This window comes from Vulpes lagopus, chromosome 4, assembly GCF_018345385.1.
Source record: "Vulpes lagopus strain Blue_001 chromosome 4, ASM1834538v1, whole genome shotgun sequence".
In the NCBI taxonomy this organism is placed as follows: domain Eukaryota; kingdom Metazoa; phylum Chordata; class Mammalia; order Carnivora; family Canidae; genus Vulpes; species Vulpes lagopus.
Genome location: NC_054827.1, coordinates 3,037,703 through 3,046,067, shown reverse-complemented (window position 1 = coordinate 3,046,067; position 8,365 = coordinate 3,037,703). Strand labels below are relative to the sequence as shown.

Below are 8,365 nucleotides of genomic sequence, written 5' to 3'. Positions count from 1 at the left end.
TTGACAAATAAAATAGCAATATATTTAAAGTCTAAATATGGATATTTGATATACATAGACATTATGAAAAAATTCCTACTATTGGTACCTCACATATCTATCTCTTTGTAAAATTTTAACAATTAAGCTCTAATGTCCTAGCAAATTTTAGTCATATAGCACAGTGTTATCAAACAAGGTTACCATACTATTTTCTGTCATTACATATTTTGTAATTCATCATGATCTTTATCCAAATGCTTGTTGATATATCTAGAATATAACTCCTTAAGGACAGTGAGCAGAGATATTTTTTAAAGATTTTATTTATTTATTCATGAGAGACACAGAGAGAGAGAGAGAGAGAGAGAGAGAGGCAGAGACACAGGCAGAGGGAGAAGCAGGCTCCATGCAGGGAGCCCGACGTGGGACTCAATCCCGGGACTCCAGGATCAGGCCCTGGGCCGAAGGCAGGTGTTAAACCGCTGAGCCACCTGGGCTGCCTGAGAGCAGAAATTTTACGGCATAATGTTAGTACAGTCCTAGAAGGAATGGGTGTATGTGCGTGTGTGTGTGTATGTAATTTGATTAAATGATTGAATAAGTAGTTGGCACTCAGTTAATATTGGATAAATGAATAATGCAAAGCAGGCCCCAGGAGGCCAACGGAGAAATAACAGAAAGCATTGGAGGTTTTTGACCTACACACAAAACATCATGTTTAACATGAGACTCACCAGATCTATGCCATGGGCTCATCAAACACAAGAGGTTCAGTCTCCCACTTGCCAGACAGAGGAATAAATGGTCATCAATGAAGAGCCCCAGTGATTACCAAAAAAAAAAAAAAAAAAAAGCAATGATGAATATTCATCACAAAATATTTCATTTTTTAAATTGTATTGATTGACCTAGGATAGGAATTATATTTACATGTATTTCTATCAGTGGTTATCAAACTACAATCCTATATAATAATTTGAAAATTGGTATATCTGTTTAAAAGATAATCGAAAATAAGTTACTTTGACCGTAGTTCTAGGTTATCCAGGTGATCACTGCCATGGGCTGAAGGCTGTGTCCCCCTAGAACTAATACTTGAATTCCTAATCCTCAATGTGATAGCATTGGCAATGAGGCTTTGGAGAAGTCCTGAGGTCACGAGGATGGCACCCTCATGATGGGATCAGTGCCCTTATAAGAAGAGATAGGGATGAGCATGCTTCCTCCCTCTCTCTCTCTATCTCTCTCTCTCTCTCCATCATGTGAAGACACCAAGAATAGGACACTTACCAGAGCCTAACCACGCTGACACCCCGATTTCAGACTTCCCAATTCCAGAACTGTGAGATGCAAATGTTTGTTGTTTAAGTCATTCAGTCTTTGGCCTTTGTTATGCAGCTCAAACTAAGACAAGAGAGTATAACGAGGTCCTGTCGCATGATTCCAGTCCCAGGCTTGGTTTTTGTTTGATAGCTTTATGAGGCCAAGTGATCAAGTGCAGTGAGCACATTTAACTTGTAAGATACTGGGTGGTATGTTAGCTGCCAGTAAGTTGTCACCCTGCAGTGTCAAAATGACAACAGTGTGGCATATTTATAAACAATATTCTAATGTATCAAGTAGTTTAGGATGGAGGATTGTTAAGTGAGCTAAATTAAATGAATTAGATTAAAAGGCTTTACCACTTGAAGCTGTTATTCCTGGGTGTCACAGACCTGACAGGACAACTGGGGTGTCTGAAGCTGGAAATCACAGGTTTATAGAGGAATAGAGTAAGACTGACACTGGCGCAACTTTGCCTTCTCACTTTTGACTCCTTGCTTTTTTTTTTTTCTTCCTGAAGGTTGTAAACCCAAAAGTACATCGGAAAAATGGCTCTCTTTATATTTCATTTATATTTCACTAAGAATCTTTGATGATATCTTGGTGTCCCACTAAGCTTATTGTAATCCACGCCTCTGCTCAGGCCTGAGACTTTTTTTTTTTTTTTCAGATTTTTTCAGATTCAAAAATCTTAACATTCAGCAGCTATAAGCTGAGAAAGCACATCAGACAAGTGACAGGTTTAAACATAAACACATGTGTATGCCCAGAAGTGGAGCAGAAATCCACTCTGGTATGTGGACTTAATCTAACCTGCAAATGTCATATCCCCTTGAGTGTCCACTTTGTAAACCGTCCTAAAATTTCAACCCTGGAATGGCTTCACTCTTCATCTACACTTTATCTCCTCTTTCAGACAAGTGATATCATAGCCCAGTAAAGGTAAAAGATATGATCAAAAGTGCCTAGTTTGCTTGTGGCAGAATTAAGGTTAGAATTTAAATCCCTTGGCTATACAGGCAACTGAGTGGGTCAGTCAATTGAGCATCTGACTCTTGATTTCATCCCAGGTCATGATCTCAGGGTCTTGGGATTGAGCCCCACATGGAGATCCATGCTCAGGGCAGAGTCTCTTGTTTCTGCTCCTCCCCTGTGACCCCTCTCCTGTTCACAGGAGTGCTCTCTCTCCTTCAAATAAATGCAATCCTTAAAAAAATTAAGAATAAGATTGTGTTAAATAATAAATCTCTTGACTATCAATCTGAATATCAAAGAAGACATTACATTATGAACAGTATCATGTTGAAGCATATTGATGACCTCTTTTTCTATATTGACCCACTAAGTAGTAACAGCACTTAACTGACATGATTACTGGAGGCTTGCAACCTGGTGAAGCACTTAGTACTCAGTGCTAATCGACAACAACAACAACAACAACACCATTTAAACCTCACCAGCATGGAAGGTCATCTAAAGCAGGAGCTTTGACTTTATGTTCACTATTACATTCTCAGCTGGTAGGACAGTATGAGGTAAGCACTTCATAAATGGTAAATGTTTATTGAATGAATGATGTGACATATATAGGAATGATCTTTATTTCTCTACCTATCCCTCTCTTTTTCTCTACCTCTGTATCTATAGTCTTATCCAAAATCAGAATTAGGACTATGAAATTATTATATAGACTCCAAAACCTATATTCTCAACAGTAATATAGGAAAAGGGCTTTACATAATCAAGATAGTCTGAAGGGCAATTTTAAAAATATAAAACCAGATCTAGGATAGAAAATATTTCACAGAAAACAAGGGAAGTCTCTGTATTGGATTGAATGATGGCCCCTCCAAAATGTCCACATGCTAACTCTCAAAAACTGGGCATGTAACCATATTTAGGAAAAAGGGTCAATGCAGATATAATTAAGTTAGGGAGATCTTGAGATGAGATCATTCTGAATTACTGGGGGGGGGCATAAGTCCAATTATAAGTGTCATCAGAAGAGACAAGAGGGAAATTGTAGAGGAAGAGAAAGGCATGTGAAGATAGAGGCACATGCTGGACAGATGACATCACAAAGAATGAAGACAGCCACTAGAAAGTGGAAGAGACACAAAGGAATTTTGTCTGAGGGTCTTCTGAGACTCTGCAGCCCTGCTGACACCGTGATGTTGGACTTCTATGATAGAATGAATCTTTACTGTTTTAAGCTCTTCCGTTTATGGTAATTTGTTATGGCAGCCACGAGAAACTAATACAGTCCCCAAGACCGAAAAACAAGCCCAACTGAAAATAAGGGACTATACTCAGTAAGTAAGAGAACCATGGGCACGTGGTGAGAAAGGGTGGCACAAGCACCAAGACTCATGCTTGGACTGATGACAGCCCATCACAGATGTGCACAACAGGATTTGAAATTGCTGAGTTAAGGTGTGACTTTTGAAAGACACTAGGCAAACAGGATAGCTACAGAAAAAAAAAAAAAGCAATTAAAAATTACTAACACACAATGAATAAAAGTCAGAAATAACAAATAATTTGGACTCTGAAAGCATAACCTTAAATATAATATTAGTTACAGCTATAAAATAAAAAAATAAAGACACCAAGTAAAGAAATAAAAATAAATAAAGGAGCTAAAAACAATGAGTAGGCAGCAGGGGACTCTGAAAAGGGACCACAAACATAGGAAAATAAATAATAAATAATATTGTATATTAAAATGTGCTACTTTTAATTTAAAACTGGTGAATAAATTAAATGACAAATTCAACGCAGCCCAATGGAAATCCTGAATTCAATGGTGTATCCAGAAAAAAATTACCCAGAAATTAGTGTAAAGAGAAAGGAAGAGAGAAACTATGAAGATAAATAAGAGATAAAGACGGTAAAATGAGGATCACTATATAGCTAAGTAAGGCCCAGAAAGAGATTCTAGAGTGAAATGAAGGCAAAAACTATTTAGAATGTTTAAAAAAAACTGAACATTTTTTTTACAAGATATGAACCCAAATACAGAGGCAAAGGAACTCTTAGTGAAAATAAAAACAAATTCACTTGTAGATATATTAATGATGTATTTTTAAAATAGCAAAGACAACTCAAGGAAAATAGACATCATAGGAACAGATCCACAATCATATGAAAACATGAGTCATGGCATAGCACATGGGGCAAAATAATTGCTTATTTAACAATGATCCTAGAACAACTGGTTATCTTCATGGAAAAAAAAAATTAAATTGGATTGTTACCTTAGGCCACAGCTTAAAATTGATTTAGGTATATTAAAACTTAAATATAGAAAGCAAAACTTTAAACTTTAAAAAGAAAATATTGAGAAATATTTTTAAATACTTGAGGAGTGAAAAATTGATTATATACCACTTCATCATCACTGTAACTGAACTACATTAAAATTCAGATCTCCAATTATCCAGCTCTGTGGCTTTGAACAAGTAATTTAATAATAATGATAATAATAATAATAATTATTATTATTATATATTTCACAGAGTCAAATTAATGATTAGAAAAACAAAATATATAATGTTCATGACAGTACCTCATACACAGATATACATGCACTGTTTAGTTTTTAAAATTGATGCTTTCGTAGATTTTATTATTATTTTGGGCACAACTCCGTATTTTAGAAATTGTTCCTCCACACGTAATCATCGGACATCAGACCACCTAATCCACATAGTTTACTAAATTACCAACATATTATGACTGCCTTGGCCTAGAGTCCTTCACTTTAAAATTATTACTTATAAACAGGAAACTTAATTGGGTACAACAGGCGTAGATCAAAGATGTTCCAGTTGAGGACTGCTTGGAATAGGAGTTGTGAGTTCTGGTGAATTCAGAAAAGTGACCCAGGACTTTCAGAGTTAAAGAAAGCTCTAAAATGGATAGGCTTGCATTTTGTTTCATTAAATTTTGATAAGGTGACCTCTGACTATTTGAATGATATTCTTTGCTGACCTGGTACTCCACCGGCAGCCAAGAATAAAAGACCTTTTGCTCCTCCTCTCTAATCTCGGTGGTGCATTCCTTTAAAATCCTGTGGAGTGTTTCAGAATTCTAAAATCAACTCTAAAATTGAGTTCTGCCCATTTACGTAGCCTTTTGTTTAGAAAATGTAATTGTTCACATAATCAAACCAAATTATTTTCTTTGTTACGTAGGATATTTTAGGGGAAAAATCATGAGGTTGCATGATTTTAGTAGGCTTTATCAGAGTAATAAATTTCTCACTCAAATCTAAGACCTGTGTATGTGTCACCAAGGTTAGCTCTCATCCATATGGTCACATGTCACTTCATCATATTGGTTTATAAGCTAATGGAGGAAAGGGTGATTTTTATATCTCCCACATTGCTTAATAGTGTCCTTCTTTAGGTAGGTGGATGATAAATTCTTATCTGGTGAGTGAATCCAAGCACGGTCAAAATAGTTTTTGAATGATGCAGTGATTCTCTTCGAATAATTCTGAATAAGTGTTTCTAAATAATGACCCCCCCTTTTTTTTTATTTTGAAGGATTCAATTAAAACCATAAGCATCTTCCTTCTATAGAAAATATGATATGAATTGATTTAAAATTAAATATATTAATGTAAAATATTAATTCAAATTTAGGACATCTTAATCCTATTAATGTTGTGATTATTTCCCCCCATTTCTGATATCATGCTATACATGCAGCCCTATATTCACTGCAAATAATGCAAATAATCAGAACATTAAAAAAATGCTTTTTGAAACTCTGCTTTCTATGTAGAATACTAAACTGTGTTTTGAAAGCTGACTGATGATATAGTTTGTCATGAACTTTATCTACTACATATATATATATATATTCTATATATATATATATATACAATTTATAGTATATAGTAAAATAGCTTGAATTTCAAATAAGTAACCAAGACCATGTGAGTGAAAATTAAACAAAATTACATAACCTTATGGCCTATGGTAGTAGGGATATTTTTCATGTGAAAAAAATTAAATTGAACAAAACCTTGATGGGTGGATGTTATTTATGAGGCTTAAATAGCATAATAAATATGTTGCAAGCAGATGAACAATGTGAATGTGGGGGGCCAAGGTCAGGCTGCTGCCAAATGTGCCAATACGGCATAGTGATTATTTTAAAATAATGTTACTTAAGGAACAGCCAATGCAAGAAGTGCACTTTGACCTCCCTTTGTCTACAGAAATCAGGAAATGAAACTCCCTGTACCAGAAGGTAAAGAGACATCCTTATCACCAAAGATAGGGAATTCAGAGCTGAAAAGGTTGTAAAAAAAACAAATGTTACTTTTACTAATTTACTACCCTAGCCCAAATTTAGTTTAGAATTCCTTAATAATTACAGTTCCTAAACATATGTTTTCTTTGTCCCATCAATTCCTCACAGATCTATTGTTTCTTTGACTAAAAAGTATAAAAGTTGCCTGCCTTCATTATTTCTTTGGGTTTTGATTTTATTATCGGATCTCTGTAAGCACACAATTAAACTCCCACCCCCCTGCCCCGTTAATCTGCCTCATGCCAATTTAATTTTTAGAATAGCTAGAAGAACTTTAAGGGATAGGATAATTTTTTTCTCCCAACATGAGTAAAGGAAATGAATAAATCTCATGATGCTTTGTGATGAAAACCACCCATGTGAGTCCCATAAATGTTAAGTCCTTGCATCTCTTACAACACAGAATATTTTTATTATTTTCAATAACTAAGTACTACTTAAACAAGTCATATTAGTATAAATGACAGTATCTAAATCAAATCTAGCTTTTATTAAATGCTTATAGAGATCACCTGATGGAATCCCTGAAAATAAACAAAACAGGAGGCAAGAATATTTAATGCGTAATTCATATGGTGTTACTCACCATCACAATCATGGGAGTCTCATTATATAAGTTTAAAATAATACTGTAATTGCTTAAAATGTGGATATGTCAACTATATCCCTGTGTAATGATTATAAAATTATATGTAAGACATACTACAGCAGTTTACTTCCCTGAAGATGGATGCCTGTGGATTAGAATAAAATTTTTCTACCTATTATTATTATTATTAAAGATAAATAGAAATAGTCTAGAATAATTTCATCAAACATGAACCTATAGACAACAAATCCTTAGAGTTTATTATGTCTCATCAGTCCTATGGAACAGCCCCACCTTTACTTTTCTATAAAATCTTTTCCTAAATTCTTCAAATGTGATTATGTTGCCATCTTCATCACATCATATCAAGGGCACATGACATCATCTTTGAAATCATACTTGATCATCTGACTAAAGTGGTGTAAGTCAAATTTCTTTAAAGTTGCTCTGTTTCCCCCGACTGTTCCATTCTGTCCCATTTAGAAGTAAGCTACTATAAGCATCTGAAATCTATGGATGGAGGGATTATAGTCTGCCTCCAGGAGGTCAGAATATATACCTTAATTATTGGAAATCCATCTGCATGGGACAGTTGTCCTTTTTCTTGCATTGACTTATTTATTCAATTCTTAATTTATAAAAGTTTGGATTCATAAATAAATTTGTAGTTGAGGTTAATCCAATATAATGATGATGATGGTGATGATGATGATGATTATGCTCAAATTATCCTCATGTTGTAGCCTTTTCATACTGCTTCTTTCATTTAGCAAAATGAATTTAAGCATCCACGATGTCTTCTTATGGTCGGAAAGTTCATTCCTTTTTATCACTGAATAATATTCCTTTGTATGGATATATAGTTTATTTAACCTTTATCTCATTGAAGGGCAACTTCTATGTTTTGATGGTCTTGTAAATCATGTTTTATTCATTTAAAATTCAGATTGTTTATTGATGATATTTAAGAAAGTAATTGACTTTCATATATTAACCTGGGATCTTGCTATATTCATTTACTTGTTTCAGAACTTCTTTTTTTATTTTGGTATTTTTCTTAATTCTTTGGGATTTTCTGTATAGTGATAGTTATGTCATCTGCAAACAAGGATAGTTTTATTTTTTAATTCTCCATCTGTATAAATT

The 8,365-nt window shown here is 34.4% G+C and overlaps 1 long non-coding RNA gene across 1 annotated transcript; it reads right to left on the bottom strand.

Annotated features, from left to right (window-relative positions):
* Nucleotides 1-427: 427 nt before the first annotated feature.
* On the bottom strand, nucleotides 428-1,412 carry LOC121489160. Its single transcript, XR_005987287.1, has 3 exons — nucleotides 1,273-1,412; nucleotides 717-763; nucleotides 428-482 (listed from the first exon to the last, which is right to left on the bottom strand). It is a non-coding gene; the product is annotated as an uncharacterized LOC121489160 (long non-coding RNA).
* Between the last annotated feature and the right edge of the window lie 6,953 nt (nucleotides 1,413-8,365).